Consider the following 18,086-nt stretch of genomic DNA (forward strand, 5'->3'; position numbering starts at 1 on the left):
GGCATGCGACCTGCTGAGCCCCCCCGACTAGTGCTCAGAGGCAGAGTGGTGGCTGATGATGCAGTTGTAGACGTGCTACCAGTGCTCCGACTGTGTCCAGGAAGGCGCAAGGTAACTTCGTCGTCGGTTGCATCCTCCTCCACCGCCTCTGTTGACCTCCTCGAGTGCCTGACTGGGGGTTGACAGTAGGTGGGATCTAGAACTTCATCATCAATTGTTGTGTTTGCACTCCCCTCCCCCTCAGACCGAGCCTCTTCTTGCCCTGACCAAATATTTAAGTTGTCATCCCAATGTATCTGCGTCTCATCGTCATCAGTATGTTCCTCATTGTCTATAACCACAGGTGTTACAGTCAACATTATGCTCAGAAACTTGGTCCTCACGGCCTGAATCAGAGTCACAAAGGTTCTGGGCATCACTGCAGACCATTTCCTGGTCTGTACTCACTGTAGCTTGGGAGCAGACCTCTGATTCCCAGGCTATAGTGTGACTGAACAGCTCTGCAGACTCAGCCATCTCAGCTCCACCATACTGTGCAGGGCTGATGGAGACTTCAGAGCTGGGAGAAAGCAAGTTTGATTGGGATGACAACTCAGAGGACTGGTGTTTTTTGGATGCGGTACTTGAAGTGGCTGAGAGGGCACTTGTTGGACCACTTGAGATCCATTCAAGCATTTTCCTTTTTTGGCCATCATCTACCTTTGTTCCTGTTGTTCATGTCTGTAAAAAAGGGAGCACATCGGATTGTCCACGGGAAGTAGTAGACATCTTACTTTTGCTGGTAGATGGTCTATCTTCAGCAGATGATAATGGAGCTTTGCCACCTTCCCCACGGACAAACCCTTTTTTTCCTTTTCCACCACGCCTCTTCTCCTTTCCACCAGCATCTGTCATTTTGCCACTCATGTTGATTGCGACAAGATTGTGCACTGAAAATGTGGTAGTAAAAATTGAGAGGTGGTGTAGATTGCAGTGGTGGTCTAGCTTTATTAACAGCAGAATAATAAAGAATAATTATCCCTGACAATGCAACTACGGCCCTTAAACTGGCAGCATAAATTGCTAGTATAATGGCTTAGTTAGAATGAGTTTGAATGTGCAATGCAGCCAGACGTGCTGCAAATATCTGTGCACTACTGGGACTATACAGAAGTCCAATAGCCACGTTTAGGATGCCACTAGGTTCACTCAGTGTTTGCTAGTATAATGGCTTAGTAACAATGAGTTTGAGTGTGCAATGCAGGCAGACGTGCTGCAAATATCTTTGCACTAGTGGGACTATACAGAAGTCCAATAGCCACGTTTAGGATGCCACTAGGTTCACTCAGTGTTTGCTAGTATAATGGCTTAGTAACTATCAGTTTGAGTGTGTAATGCAGGCACACGTGCTGCAAATATCTTTGCACTACTGGGACTATACAGAAGTCCAATAGCCATGTTTAGGATGCCACTAGGTTCACTCAGTGTTTGCTAGTATAATGGCTTAGTAACTATCAGTTTGAGTGTGCAATGCAGGCAGACGTGCTGCACATATCTGTGCACTACTGGGACTATACAGAAGTCCAATAGCCACGTTTAGGATGCCACTAGGTTCACTCAGTGTTTGCTAGTATAATGGCTTAGTTATAATGAGTTTGAGTGTGCAATGCAGCCAGACGTGCTGCAAATATCTGTGCACTAGTGGGACTATACAGAAGTCCAATAGCCACGTTTAGGATGCCACTAAGTTCACTCAGTGTTTGCTAGTATAATGGCTTAGTTATAATGAGTTTGAGTGTGCAATGCAGCCAGACGTGCTGCAAATATCTTTGCACTACTGGGACTTTACAGAAGTCAAATAGCCACGTTTAGGATGCCACTAATTTCACTCAGTGTTTGCTAGTATAATGGCTTAGTTATAATGAGTTTGAGTGTGCAATGTAGCCAGACGTGCTGCAAATATCTGTGCACTACTGGGACTATACAGAAGTCCAATAGCCACGTTTAGGATGCCACTAAGTTCACTCAGTGTTTGCTAGTATAATGGCTTAGTAACAATGAGTTGGAGTGTGCAAAGGGCAGGAGGGTACAGTGGCAGGGTTGTGGGTCTCTGGGTAGAGGAAAGGAAGCCTGCCTTTCTATCCCTCCTAATGGGGAAATGCAGCAAGGAAATCCCTGACCTTAGCTACACAGACGCTGTCATCTTGTGCAGCTGTTAAACTCTGTTTTCAGGACCTGTCACCTATGGCTCTGACCCTGCCGGTATGAGCCCTTAAAAGGACTGATAGAAAGTGCTATCCCTAAGCTGTCCAGCGCTGTGTATGGAGCGTAATACAGCTGTATCGGTGATAGGAGCTGCGCCAGTGATGTCTGACACCAAGGACGCAGAAGAGATAATGGCGTCCGGACGGGCAGATACTCGTTTTTATAATGCAGGGACATGTGACATGGACATCCTATCACACATGCCGTTGCTTCTCTGGCTAAAAGTCCACTTAGCTGTGTGTGTGTCTGGGATTGGCTGACATGCTGGCCCTCCCCACTACACGCGCGCGCTTAGGGAAGGAAGACAAGGAAAAAAAAAAAATTGGCAATCGCCATTATACATACAGCATTGATCTGAATGTGCTGTTCCCGCACACTATACACTGAAATGTCATAATAGTGTGAGTCACAGAGTGACTTACACTATTACAGCGGAAAGCCAGCTAGGAATTAGCTGTTTTTTTTGCTGCTAGAACCGTTCTCGAACGTATCTAGAACTATCGAGCTTTTGCAAAAAAGCTCGAGTTCTAGTTCGATCTAGAACAGCCCCCAAAATCACTCGAGCCGTGAACTGGAGAACCACGAACCGCGCTCAACTCTACTCCTAACAGAGGCTCCACAGACTTTTTTTGATTTGCATACTTCCCAGGGGGCAATGCACCTAGGATTTCACTGTGTTGAGTGCTTTTGCTGGCTGCCGGCAGTGTTTTCCCTGGCTGGTCTCCCCGAGATCAGTGATTGCTTTGTCTTGAATTGTAGATAAGAACTTGCAGCTTTTAGCACAACCAGAAGATTCTGTGTCCCACTGAATGTCTGAATAGTTGAAATCCCCCATAATAAGAACCCGATTATTATTATTATTAGCTGCCTTTTCAATTTATTGCAGCATTTTATCCTCTGTTGTTTGGCCAAGTATTTAACCCGTTCATGACCATGGATGGATCTATCCGTCATGGAGCGTGTCCCGTTAAGCCCTGCCCCCTGCCGCGGGCAGGCGGCGATCGGCGAACATATCAGCTGTTTTCAACAGCTGACATGTGTGCCTGCATGTTACGAGTGGAATCGCATTGCACCCGTAACAGTAACCCCTTACATCTCGCTGCCAAAGTCTGGCAGCGAGATGTATATACGCGCGGTGAAGATTTTCACTTACCGCCGCCCCCACCGGAAGTCACGTGAGTGATCACGTGACTTTCGGTGGTTGCCATGGTAGCACAGGGTCATGTGATGACGCCTGCAGCTATGATGTTTCACTTTCGTTTTCACCCGGCCCGAAGGCCAGTGAAGCAGGAAGTGACTGTATCTGCTGTTTACAGTTGTATAGCTGTGATCAGCAGATAGATCAGAGTGATCGGATTGCTGATCGCTATAGTCCCCTAGGGGGACTAATAAAATTAAAAAAAGCCAAAAAACCTAAAAGTTCAAATCACCCCCCTTTCCCCCCATTGAAAATTAAATGGTTAAAAAAAAAAAAAAAAAAAAAAAAAAATATACACATATTTGGTATCGCCGCGTTCAGAAATGCCCGATTTATCAAAATATAAAATCAATTAATCTGGTTGGTAAACGGCGTGGTGTCAAAAAAATTCCAAACGCCAAAATTACGTTTTTTGGTCGCCACAAGTTTTACGCAAAATGCAATAACAGGCAATCAAAACGTAGCATCTATGCAGAAATGGTACCAATAGAAACGTCAGCTCGACACGCAAAAAATAAGCCGTCACTGAGCCATAGATCCCAAAAAATGAGAACTCTACGGGTTTCGGAAAATGGCGCAAAACGTACGCCACTTTTATTGGACAGGCTTGTGAATTTTTTTTAACTCCTTAGATCCAAGTAAGCCTATACATATTTGGTATCTACAAACTCGCACCGACCTCAGGCATCACACTGACACATCAGTTTTACCATATAGTAAACACCGTGAATAAAATATCCCAAAAACTATTGTGCCATCACACTTTTTTTGCAGTTTTTCCACACTTGGAATTTTTTTTGCTGCTTTAAAGTACACTATATGGTAAAACTTATGGTTTTGTTTAAAATTACAACTTGTCCCGCAAAAAAGAAAAAAACAAAAATGCAAAAACGGAGAGTGCCCCGGGGCTGAAGGGGTTAAAGAGGTCGGACATGGCTTTAAAGAAGGCGATTAATTTTATTATGATTCCATGATTACAGAAAATAGGAAATAGTGTGATATTGCGTATACTTTTAACATAATATAAATCACAAAGATAAAGTACTTAAATTACACACTACATAGAAAAAACTTCACCAGAAGTAATACACATCTGTCCGGGAACATCAGCTGTGAGAAGCAAAACAGGGAAGATAAATAAACTCCTTGGATCCACACTGTGGCGTCATGGGCGTCCCCTTTTAGTCCACAGGTTAACAGGCTTCTGACTTTACTGAAATTTTCCCCAGTTTATATCTCACTTGAAAACAAATGCTTGCGTAACCAAGTATTACACAAACTCTAACAGGTTCTAGTTGTCCAATACAGCATCCCTCTTCTGAGTGGCCAACTCTTCAGATGTCAATCTACACCAGACAAATATGTCACCAAATGTGACATGCCAAAGGCTCCTTGTACCAAATGTTTTACTATACTATAAACATACACTTTCTCACTAAATATTGATAAAAGAGCTAATGGTACTGGGTGATACTACTTAAAGAAAAAAGGTTTTGGTACCATGTTAACCAGTTAAAAAATGAGGTTGGATGATACTATAAGTGTAGTTTCTCACTAAACATTGATAAAAGAGCTATGACTCCAAGTGTTTGGGAAAATTACAGAAAAACAAGCTGATATAAACTAAACTGTTACTGTCTAATATCTTAACGGGTTCCTTAAAGACAGACTACCAATATGGATTCCTCATGGCCACTAACATCTTAGCACTACACCTGTTCAGCTATATTAGGAGGCTTTTAGCAAACTTCAATTAGCAGCTTTCCATTATTCCCCTACCCATGTAGATGTACCCATACTGACTCTACATTGCTGCAACTCCCCCCAATATCATCATTGAGCACAGCTCTTAAGTTAGATTTGATAAATATCTACACCCCTCCACCATTTTTGTCTTTCCTGTCCTTTCTGAATGTGTACAAACAAGAAATAGTCATGTAATCAATATAGGGGAAAGAAATTCCTCCCTATGCCTCAGAGCTCTCCAAATTCAACAATAATAACACCAATGGTAGAATAAAATAGATCCACACATAAAGGAGCAAATACAGGGATAACATTAATATCAATTTTTTTATTGAAAAAAATATTAAAAACATAAAAAAGAGAGACTGCACAAAAAACACATATGGGGACCGTGCAGCATTTAGGGCAAAGCATAGATCAAACAGTATAAATAGAATAATTATAACCTGATACAAAAAAGTCAGTTAGGTATTAAAAAATAATTGCATATACCAGTATAGTAATATATAAATGCCATATTTAAATAGTAAAATGACAAGTGCAAATATCAAATATAGAAAAATATAATACCAGGACACCAAAGACTATATACCATCCCAAAAAAAATTATATGTTATTGAGTGAATACAAATGTAAAAAAGATGTATAGTGACCAAAGTGACTGGTGTTGTGAATGTCAGTTATGCTTCTGCTGCTGTGAGGCTCCCTCTTGTGGCCAGGAATAGTTTGGACAGAGACCAGGTGTGCTGGAGCAATGGGCGTTTCCATTGCTAACTCTCTGCCTATTTAAACCCTGGCCTCCTGGCAGGCTGAGCCGGTTATCATTGTCCTGTAGCTCTCCATCCTTTTCATCTTGCTTCTGACCACATCTACCCCAGATAAGTGCTAGGTTCTTTCTTACGTTGTTTTTGTTCTTTTGTTCTTATCTGGGTTGTCAATTATTGTGGTTCTTTTCAGTTTATTTGCATGCAGGAATCTTCCCTCTCTGTTGCTTAGCTGGGAAGCTCCCTGCAGCTATGTTTGGAGTTTTGCTCCTATAAAGTCCATGTATTTATTGCTTCTTGAATTTGTAATGGTTCCTGTTTTCTGTTCATTGGTTTGACAAGAGCGCCTGATATAGGACGGAGTGCAGATTGTGCGATCTGAGGACCTTTTTGTACTATCAGGTATTTGGATTTTTGCAGGGATTTTCTCTGGCCACCATCAGCCCCTTTCCTATCCTTTCCTACTTAGTCAGTGGGGCCTCACTTTTGCTAATTCTATCATCAATCTGTGTATTGCATTTTCCTATTTCACCGTAGTCTTTGAATGTGGGGGGCTTGCTATACCATTTGTGATCTATTTCTGAGGCAGAGAGTTATTCATCTTTCCTTCCTTTAGGATAGCTAGTTCTCTGGCTGGGTTCGCGGTGCATAGGATGTTAGTTCACCCCTCAGCTACTTCTAGTGTTGATGGTTAGTAAGGGAATGGCGGCCAGATTAGTTGCAAATGCTCTTGTCACCTTTTGCCAATGATCTATTGTGATCTTCCATGGTTCCGGATCATAATAGTCTGGTGCTTATGCAAAAAATACCCAATGTAATAAATAATACCAATACTGACTGCAATAATAACGCTGGTCAACAACAAAAAATAATTTCTGTATCTGGTTTGAAAATGGGTGGTTTTAACTAATTTTGAGGTCCTGATTTTAGTGGAAAAGTCGGATTTAATAGATATACAGCATTTTAAGAAAGACGATAAGAAACTGTTATGCCTACTTAAAAGCTACACTATCAATGTCATAAAGTCGTAATGATTACTCAAAGTCATAATAATAGCAATAGCCCTTAAATTATACACTTTAAGTTTAATTGCTATCAAAATACAAATTCTAATGTCATGTTGTTTTGGCAAAATGGGCTGATGAGGCTTTCCTATTGTATGTAGTCTCATCTGTCTCCCTACACAACATCCAGCAGTAGTCGCCCATCATTGCAGGATTCCAGCGTCCTCAGTAGCGTTTCTCCATGGTAAAGAATGTCTTCGTGAAAACACTCACCTTGTTCGTCACTAACAGAACCCAAGTTTTGTGGAAAAAGTCAAGGTGCGAATGTAAAAAATGAATTTTCAATGACATTCTACAGCCCATTCCTTTGTAGTTTTGCAATAACTCATTGACAATGGAAACATAGTCATCATCTTTATTGTTACCCAAGAAGCCATCAACAATTGCTTAGAAGGAGGAAAAAGCAGATGACTCATGCTTCTTGAGTTTTGACTCGAATGTTTCATCTTTTAGCAATTTTCTTATTTGAGGTCCAATGAATATACCTTCCATTAACGTATCTGCACTTAATTTTGGAAACATAGAAACCAAATGACTGAAACCCTGACCCTCTTTATCAAGACCTTTTACAAAGTTTATATGTACATGTAATGTTTATATGTAGCTTTACATGTAGAGGCGGCAGAATTATTTTGCTTGGATCAACCAGTGGGATATATTTGACATTTTCTCTTCCAGGAATGTACAATTTCCTCACAGGCCATTTCTTGACTGTGTAGTGTTTTTTGTGTCTCGGCTGTCCCACAGACACAAAAAGCAGCAGAATTTAGTGAAACCACCCTGTAAACCTAAAAGCAGAGCAATAACTTTTAAATCACAGCAAATCTGCCATTCATGATCTTTATATTTCACAATTTTGTTTTTGTTTGCTCTTGTTGTAAAATATCCACTCACAAAGCAGAAGTTATCAGGATTTTTTATGCAACAACGACGACGTTGAGCACTTGCAATTTTGCTATTTTGCTGTATTTAAATAAGACAAGAAGTTTAAAAAGGTCTCACCAACGCTAAGAAATCCACCAGAACTCTATGATTGCACATTTATATACTGTTCAGACATTTCACTCATTCCCAAGCTTTACATATGATTGCGCAGTACCATTTCATTGAGAAATACCACGGAAACCCGCTAAATCACATTACACAATATCACTCATATAGGACGCCCGCCCTCTGGTGACTGTTTATAGCTTTTTAAGGCCACTTCACACATAACGAAATAGCTAACGACATCGTTGGTACGTCACAGTTTCTGTGACGAAACGACTTCACCAGCGATCTCGTTATGTTTGACACGTACCAACGATCCGCCCCCTGCTGTGAGATCGTTGGTCATTGCTGAATGTCCTGGGCCATTTTTGGCTCGTTGGAGTCCTGTTGGGCAGGATGGATCTGTATGTTTGACACCTACCAACGATCTCGATAACGACCTAGATGAGAACTTAAAATTGTGACATGTAGGCGTGTAGTTGCGTCACCTTTTCTGTGCTCCCTCTGCATCGATTGGTTTGCGCTGAGAACAGTACTGCGTTCTGATTGAGTATTGCTTCATTCTTTGTTCCTATTTGATATGCTAAAATTGTAATATGCTATTTCTATAATATTGCTATTATAGCATGTTAGTATTTATTATACTAGATAATAAAAGTGCAGATGCAGCTTTGATCCGAAAAGCAAGCAACTGAGAACAATGTACGAATGAATCCGGGTGGAGTCGCAGGTTCTATCCTCAAAGCAAGGCTCAAAAAGGGACAAAGGATGAAGCGATACAAAGTTGCCTTCTAGGCCGGTCGCCTAATCAGAACGCAGTATTGACCACCAATCGGTGCGGAGGGGTGTGGAAAAGGCAATGCATATGCACGCCTACGTGGCTCACAGCGTCAAACACTACGCACCTATTCGTGGTCGGAATCATTACATAGCTGCTGTATTACAGGGTCCCAACAACCAACGAGATTGTTATACAGGTCGCTGCATCGTTATTAAAGTCATTGGGAAAATGACTGTGTGACATCTCACCAACGATTTAACAACGATACGGAAACTGTGACGTAGTAACGATCTCGTTAACGATATCGTTATGTGTGACTGGACCATTACACTGGATATTACACCAAAACGAATGCTATCATATGCTCAGTTGGTGATTCAATCATTTCAAACAAAAAAACAAAAGAGAGATTGTGGTGACAAAACAAACACACAAAATACATTTCAAAAATCTGCAATATCCGCAACATCTTAAAAAACCTTAAGTGATACACCATTTCTGATGGTATATTTGGAATCTGGAGGCAAAAATACATATGATTTGGTATGTTAAAAAAACAAATGCAATTTTGTTGTTGAACAGTGAATTTATTTCAATCTGTATTCTATATTATGTCCACAAGATGGCAGCAAAGTATAACAAATCAAATGTCAATACCACGATTCCTTGTTATATTTTGCTGCCATCCTGTGGACATAATATAGAATACAGGTTGAAATAATTATTGCAGTCAGTATTGGTATTATTTATTACATTGGATATTTTTTTGCACAAGCACTAGGCACTGTGGTCTATATCCATCATATTTACATTTTTATTCACTTAATATAATATTTTTTGGGATAGTTTATAGTCTTTGGTGTCCAGGTATTATATTTTATTATATTTGGTATTTGCACTGGTCATTCTACTATTTAAATATGGCATTTATATATTATTATTATTATTATTATTATTATTATTATTATTATTATTATTATAGTATTCTGGTATATGCAATTAATTTTTTGTGTGTAAATCAGATTTTATTCGAATAAAGAACATGTTTACAAGTTATAGGATAGGCAACATATGATATAGAGTAGAATAAATTTTGGAGGTAATAAGTAATACAACACTTTTCTACTTGCATAATAATTCCTTTGATTACACACTTCAGGTAAGACCATCATCACCCATGTAATAGCTTTGCTTTGGAGATGATGCCCACTGGGTGACCAACAATCCGACCCCCATACAAATATTTTTATGCAGCCTCGTTTAGAAAGGGGAGGCAACGTGGATGCACAAAGTCCCTGAGATGGCAATCCTGTCTAAGAATGTAAACATAACATAAAATGTACAAAAAGGAGAGAAAGATGAGAAAAGAGGAAATGTAGGGGGGGAGGGAAAAGAAAAGAAGGACCAAGAAGATGTCTCGTCTGGGTCGTGTACAGCCCCTGGCACTTTTGTTTTGTGGAATGGACAATCACAGAGGTCTCATGCCCCCAACTGAAGCTTGAAGCCATAGTACCAGGTCTGGTGTCTCTCTATACATAATCCACAGCGCCCACAGCCTGAACACTCGCTCCACCGAGTCAGACACCTGGCTGACCAGCTCCTCCATCCTATAGATCTGGTTAATCTCGGCCACCAGTTTAGCCCGCGAGGGCACTTTGGTCTGCCTCCAGTACCTTGGGATTAATCTCCTTGCCACCGTCAAAAAATGCCTTAACAGGCTTCTCTTGAAGTTGGCGATCGAGATATTGCTTAAGGATAAGAGCCAGTTCCGGTGTCGGCTCAAACCTAGTGGATGACACTTTATTCAGAAGGGCAAACACGTCTAGCCAAAAATATTGTATGAAAGGACAAGACCACCACATGTGGATGTATGAGCCTCTATCATTTGAGCATCTCCAGCATTCTTCAGAGACAGATGGGAACATGGAATGAATTCTGGAGAGGCAATGATACCACCTAGAAACTATTTTGTAGCCCCGTTCCTGTGACGCTATATCCAGCGACGACTTGTGGGTAAAGAGTAATATTTTTGAGCCTTCCTCATGCGTGAGGGGGTCCCCTCAAATCCACCTCCCATTTCAAGAAGAAAGGGGTATCATCCTCCCGTCCAGACAACTCAATCTGGAACATTTTGTATAGCAGGGCAATGGTGTGTTCCAGAGGCTCTCCCCCCAGACACAGAGACTCAAAGGGCGTCAAGGGCCTATAAAAGTTAGTTTGTGGTGAAAGGGAGTTAATAAAGCTCTTCAATTCCTCATAACCAAGCCAAGCTCCTGCGGGAGTGCGGTTGTCAGAAGAAAAAAGAATGAAGGGGCCTCATACCCAAATTGGACACTAGATCCCTCATTATGGACACCATGCCTCTGGACATGTGAAGAAATATGTTGCCTGTTAAATCTTTCAGGAGTAGAGAATTATTGTGTAAAGGTGTCAGTGGTCCAGGTATAGTGGAAATGCCCAGGATTGCGTTCGAACTCCTGAGAAATGAGGACAAGCTCTTTACGAGGAACGGCCTGGCCTGAGTGAACGGATGCGAAGGGGCTGGCGACCACAACTCTATGAGAGGAGCGCAGTCTGTCTGAGACATCTCCACCTCCACCCAGCGCTTGGAGGTTTTGTTATGGTAGAGATACAGAAGGCATGTTCCCAATGAAGCACGGTGATATTTTTTGAGCTCTGGAAGGCCTGCCCCCCCCGCATGTCTAGGCTTGTTCAGGACTCTATAGGCCAGCCAAGGGCGTCTGTGTGCCCAGACGAATCTGGTTATGGCCGTTTTGAATCCTGAAAAAAGGGAAGCTGGTAAGGGTATGGGAATTGCCTGAAAAAAATATAACAGGCGAGGCAGAATATCCATATCATAGTATCATAGTTTTTAAGGTTGAAGGGAGACTCTAAGTCCATCTAGTTCAACCTGTAGCCTAACATGTTGATCCAGAGGAAGGCAAAAAAACCCCAATGAGGCAAACAAGTTCCAATGGGGAAAACATTTCCTTTCTGACTCCACATCCGGCAATCAGACTAGTTCCCTGGATCAATACCCTGTCATAAAATCTAATATACATAACTGGTAATATTAAATTTTTCAAGAAAGGCGTCCAGGCTCTGCTAAATGTTAGTAGTGAATCACTCATTACAACATCATGCGGCAGAGAGTTCCACAGTCTCACTGCTCGTACAGTAAAGAATCCTTGTCTGTGATTATGATTAAACCTTCTTTCCTCAAGACGTAGCGGATGCCCCCGTGTTCCAGTCGCAGGCCTAGGTGTAAAAAGATCTTTGGAAAGGTCTCTGTACTGTCCCCTCATATATTTATACATTGTGATTAGATCCCCCCTAAGCCTTCGTTTTTCCAAACTAAATAACCCCAAGTTTAATAACCTGTCTTGGTATTGCAGCCCACCCATTCCTCTAATAATCTTGGTCGCTCTTCTCTGCACCCTCTCCAGTTCAGCTATGTCCTTCTTATATATCGGTGACCAGAATTGTACACAGTATTCTAAGTGCGGTCGCACTAGTGACTTGTACAGAGGTAGAACTATATTTTTTTCATGAACACTTATACCTCTTTTAATACATCCCATTATTTTATTAGCCCTGGCAGCAGCTGCCTGACACTGTCCACTAAAGTGAAGTTTACCATCCACCCATACACCCCAGTCTTTTTCTGTGTCTTTTTTACCCAGTGTTCTACAATTAAGTACATAATCATAAATTTTATTTCCTCTACCCAAGTGCATGACCTTACATTTATCTACATTAAACTTCAATTGCCACTTCTCAGCCCAATCCTCCAATTTACATAAATCTCCCTGTAATATAAAATTATCCTCCTCTGTATTGATTACCCTGCAGAGTTTAGTATCATCTGCAAATATTGAAATTCTATTCCGCATGCCCCCAACAAGGTCATTTATAAATATGTTGAAAAGAAGCGGGCCCAATACTGACCCCTGTGGTACCCCACTATGAACTGAGACCCAGTCCGAGTACGTACCATTAATAACCACCCTTTGTTTCCTATCACTGAGCCAGTTTTTAACCCAGTTACACATATTTTCCCCTATCCTCATTATTCTCATTTTATGTACCAACCTTTTGTGTGGCACCGTATCAAAAGCTTTTGAAAAGTCCATATACACAACATCCACTGCATTTCCCTGGTCCAGGCTTGAACTTACCTCTTCATAGAAGCAGATCAAATTAGTTTGACAGGATCGATCCCTCATAAACCCATGTTGATACTCTGTCATAAGGTTATTTTTCTTGAGATACTCCAGTATAGCATCTCTCAAGAAACCCTCAAGGATTTTACCAACCGTAGAGGTTAAACTTACTGGCCTATAATTTCCCGGCTCAGTTTTTGTCCCCTTTTTGAATATTGGCACCACATTTGCTATGCACCAGTCCTGCGGTACCGACCCTGTTATTAAGGAATCTGAGAAGATTAAAAATAATGGTCTATCTATCACAGAACTCAATTCCTGTAGTACTCTGGGGTGTATGCCATCTGGGCCCGGAGATTTGTCAACCTTAGTGATTTCGAGGCGGCGGCGTACTTCCTGCTGGGTTAATCCATCTTTATGGCATTTATCCTGCCTAACCAGGATATTGGCAGCTTATTCCATTTCAGGAGATCCGCCTCTATCTTCCCCAAAACTTTAAGGATATTAGCTCCATACAAGGACGAGACATCAGCAGTCAAGTCAATGCCAAGATATGACAATGATTTCCCTTGCCACCTAAAGGAGAACGAAGCTCGAAGCTGATCGATCACCTGGTGCATGAGGGAAATATTAAGCGCCTCCGACTTGTGCATTTTCATTTTAAAATTGCTCAGCGAGCCAAATCTGTGAAGTTCCAACATAATGTTCGGTAGGCTCGTCACTGGATTTGTTATGAACAGCATCAAGTCGTCTGCGAAGAGAGCTAGTTTATCCTCCCTGCGCGGAGCCGGGACCCCTTTAATTTATTGGTTGGACCTTATTGCCACAGCCAAGTGTTCCATTGTGAGAACATAGAGCAGGGGGGACAATGGGCACCCCTGCCGCGTTCCGTTCTTAATGTCAAAGGAATGGGAAATACCCCCGTTAACCTTAATCTGAGCAGAGGGGTTTGTATATAAAGCCGAGATCCTATGTAGCATTGTTTGCTGCAGACCTGCCACCTCAAGAACCTGGAACATGAACTCCCAGTGCACCCTGTCAAAGGCCTTTTCTGCGTCCACCGACAGGATGCACATAGGTAATCCAGTCCTCCGCACTCTATCAATCAGGGATATTGCATGTATTGTGTTATGTCTTGATTCTCGTCCTCTATCAAATCCTACTTGATCAGTGCTAATCAGACACGGAAGCAGCTGCAGTAGTCTATTTGAAATGTGCTTGGCATACATTTTAATATCTAAATTGATCAATGATATTGGTCTATAGCTCCCGCACTGAGAGGGGTATTTACCTGGCTTGGGGAGGACAATTATGTGGGCTGCCAGCGCCTGTTTCTGGAAGGATCCGCCATTGGAAATGTAATTAAAAGTGGACAAAAATTGGGGGCTCAATTGGTCAATAAAGCGCTTATAGAATCCCACTGTAAACCCATCAGGCCCTGGGCTTTTCACAATCTTTAAATCTTTAATGACGTCTGTTACCTCCTCTAATGAGAAATCCTCCTCTAGGCCTGTGGTTATTATTGGGTCCAGCTCTGGTAATTTGGTAGGTATATAAATATACGTTTTTATTTTCTCTACTAATTGTTGTTTAGGGAGGTCAGAAAAATGTCCCTTAATATTGTATAAATTTTGATAATATTCCCTAAAGCATTGTAATATCCCCTTTATGTTCTGGATTTTTTTCCCCTGTTTATTATTTATGAATGGTACGTGAGTAGCCAAGTTACGTGGGTGTACTGCTCTGGACAGAAACCTGACGCTCCTATTCCCATACTGGTAGAACCTGCCCTTAAGTCTTTCCCTCCATCATCGTGTTCTCTGGTCTAAGATGGACAGCAGTTTCTGCCTGGCTGTAGATAATTGACCAAATATGTCCTGCGCATTTGTGCGTTTGTGGGCGGACTCTAGGTCAGAGATCTGGGAAGAAAGCGTTTTGATCGCCTCCATTCTTTCCTTTTTAAGCCGACTGCCATGTTTTATGAGGACTCCTCTCAGGACACATTTTAATGCCTCCCACTTTATGGATGGGGCAGATTGGTCAGCCATGTGATCCAGTGTGAAGTTTGAGATTCTCTGGGTCACGTCTGCCAAGCATAACGTATCCTGCAATAAGTTCTCATTGAGGCGCCATGGGAATCCTGACCTTTCTGCTTTGCCAAGTTGTATGGAAAGATATATAGGGGCATGTACAGACGAAAGGATGGAGCCTATCTTTGTGTTTAAGTGGAAATCTAGGAGCGCCTGGGATATGAAGACATAGTCAATCCTGCTGTAAAGTCGGTGTGCCATGGAGTAGAAGGTGTAGTCTCTCGTGTCTGGGTGAAGAACCCTCCAGGTGTCCACCAGCTTCAGGCCCTGCAGCTGTCTTTTAAATATATGTATAGAGGAGTGAGGATATGAGGACTTACCCGAGGAGACATCCATGGACGGATCCATTGTCAAATTGAAGTCGCCACCGAGTATCACAGGAAGGGGACCTGCAAAGTCCTCCAGTAATGTCGGACATCTGGCTCCGAACCCCTGCTGGTCCTTGTTGGGAAAAGTACACATTAGCAATAACAAAATTGTGGGAGGCCCAAGAAACTCTCAGAAAGACATATCTGCCCAATGGGTCGATGAGCGAGCCTAAAACCTCAGGAGTGAAAGACTTGTGGAAGGCTATGGACGTCCCGCGGGACTTGGAGTCTGGGCAAGTGCTGTGATACTAGACTGGATAGAATTTAGATGAGCACCGAGGCACTGAATCTTGCCTAAAGTGTGTTGTACCGCCCTGAGAGGGCTCGTCCGCTCCCTTTGCCGGGCCGAGCCGTTTGAGGTCCGGGCTCGGGTTGTCGGTGGCTTGAGCACCTCAAGACCGGGGACAACGTTGCTCTGTTAAGGGGAGGCAGTGGGGTGGTGGTGTGGGATGAGGTGCGCAGCCGGGAGCCGCTCTGTCGTTGGACGGGTCGTGGTGACTGGATGCACCACCGCTGCGGCGGGAGTGAAGGGCGCTCCCGGGATCGATGTTGATGGCGCAGCCTGGATGTTAGCCCCTCCGTGGGTAGGGGCGGTGTGTCCCGGGGCCCGGTGGGACGGGCGATGATGTTGGGGTGCAAAGTGCTGTGCTGCGGTGCGATGTCGTGCCCGGGTGGCACTGGTGTACTCACTATTAATTCACACTCCGAGTCACTGGTAAACCAAAGTTCGGGTATGGTCGGGTCCCGCAGCCGGCTGCTTGTGTCCCTTGTGAGGCTGATGGTGGCCCCTTTCCCTTGCACCTTTTGTTTTGACTTTTTGGCTCCTCTGCCTGGACAGTGGTAGCCCGCTCCCCGGCGTTTAGCTGCCGGAAGAATCCTCGGTTGCCCGCAGGCGCTGGCCCGTCGGATGTTTGGCCCTTGGCAGTGGCTCTCACCCGGTATCGGTGGGCTGTTGCCTTCTTTCTGGACTTTGTGTGATGATGAACCCGTGAGGTCCAGACTGCATCAGTGAATTTGCCTAAACTCAGTGGCTTCTAAGCTAGGATGGGGTCTGAGTACCTGGTTACTGGTGCTCCGATTAGCTGTTGACTCCCCGGTTCAGGTCCGGCGGGCTCCAACCCTGGCCCGGTCCCTACGGTTCTGCCGGTCGCTATACCGGTACTCCTGCAGGCGGCCACCACCGTTTGCCTGCCTGACGTGTCAAGATATATGGTGTGCACTCTGCCAAAAAAGAGGTTCTGAGGTGCTAGTGAGAGGACCAAGGTCCAGACTATAGAATACTGATCAAACACTGCACTCTCACTTTAGTATAGGATAGAAAAAGGAGACTGAACAAGTTTGTTTTTCTTTTGCAAAAATATTTGTATATTTTTATTTATTCATGCAAGTGGAGAGGACTAGGGACGTTTCGGCCTAAATGTAGGCCTTCTTCACGCCAAGTCACACTAGAAGAGGGTGAGAAAACAGTATTCACTATTTACAGTATTATACAGAATTCATATATTTACAAGTAATGTACAAAATGAAAAAGAAAGTAAAAAAAAGTCCCATGTTGAGATTGGTATGGGCACCTTTTGATACAGTAGTAAAAGCATTGACGGTTACAATAAGGTTATTTCTCAGAGGAAAATATAAGAAAAGGACATAATATAACAGCAGCAGTATAGGAATGGGATATACAGGTAAAAGACATACCTTCACAATAGAAAAGCCTATTTTCAACAGGATTTTTTGAGATCTGCAAGTGTAGAGACAGAGATAGCAAGGAATTCCACCTGGGAATTACAGAGAGCAAGCCCTGTAGGTAAAGGGTATGATTATAAATAAGTGGTATCAGTATATAAGGTTATATGTGGATTGTATGAGAGTAGAAACAGTTACCTTGTTAGTGTTTTTATTATGGGATTGTTCAATTTGATCACTTTTGGGATATGCCATATAGAATAGAAGTTTTGTAACTTGTAGTCCCTTAATAAATAAAAGATCTGTGATCAAAAAACAGGATAATGTGTATATGAGTTTCCACAGTATTACATTATATGGTGTTAATGCCTTAGGTCTGCAATGAGTAGTTCTATGAGTATATCCTAAAAACAGAGTTATCTGGAGAAACACATATTACCTATGTGTCGTTTATTCAGGGTATATATGCAAGGGTGGATAGATACTTCCTCTATAATGCAAGAATAGGAATGTGTGGTTATTCAAGTGGAGGTAGGTAATAGTGTAATGGTGGGGTTATTTTGTTACATACCTGCGTGCCGTCTTCCCAGACTGTGGCTTAATGCAGTGTACTATCGGGTTTGCAGGCTATTTAACGCTGCAAACCCGGAAGTGTCGTGGGACGCCCGCACATGTGCAGTAGCGATCTGCGCTTGTATTAGGGTATGTATGGTACTGTTCAGTATAGAATAGAGGCGCCCGCACATGCACAGTATGTGAAATTCCACACGGATGTGAGGTTGTCATGAGAGCACGTGAAATGTTGGTATAGGTGATTTGTGTGTGTTGCTGCTGTGAGGTACATGATTAGGGAGAGGGAGAGAAGCTATTAGGAGTCTGGTATGAAAAATAGGATAATTAGAGGACATGACAGTATATATGCCTGAGGGGAAGGACAGATGGTATGTATGGTAACATGATAAGCACATAGTAATAACAAGTATGTAAAAGTATAT

General features: G+C 42.6%; 1 long non-coding RNA gene across 4 annotated transcripts; it reads right to left on the reverse strand.

Annotated features, from left to right (window-relative positions):
* Positions 1 to 16,622: 16,622 nt before the first annotated feature.
* LOC142250575 (uncharacterized) lies at positions 16,623 to 17,750 on the reverse strand. 4 transcript variants are annotated; one of them, XR_012725223.1, is made up of 5 exons: positions 17,663 to 17,750; positions 17,531 to 17,581; positions 17,290 to 17,376; positions 17,104 to 17,206; positions 16,623 to 16,853 (listed from the first exon to the last, which is right to left on the reverse strand). It is a non-coding gene; the product is annotated as an uncharacterized LOC142250575 (long non-coding RNA). The 4 variants fall into 4 exon arrangements; XR_012725222.1 differs by having other exon boundaries at positions 16,625 to 16,853; positions 17,290 to 17,393; XR_012725220.1 differs by lacking the exon at positions 17,531 to 17,581 and having other exon boundaries at positions 16,629 to 16,853; positions 17,290 to 17,393.
* Between the last annotated feature and the right edge of the window lie 336 nt (positions 17,751 to 18,086).

The sequence above is a fragment of the Anomaloglossus baeobatrachus genome, chromosome 9 (genome assembly GCF_048569485.1).
Source record: "Anomaloglossus baeobatrachus isolate aAnoBae1 chromosome 9, aAnoBae1.hap1, whole genome shotgun sequence".
NCBI classification, from domain to species: domain Eukaryota; kingdom Metazoa; phylum Chordata; class Amphibia; order Anura; family Aromobatidae; genus Anomaloglossus; species Anomaloglossus baeobatrachus.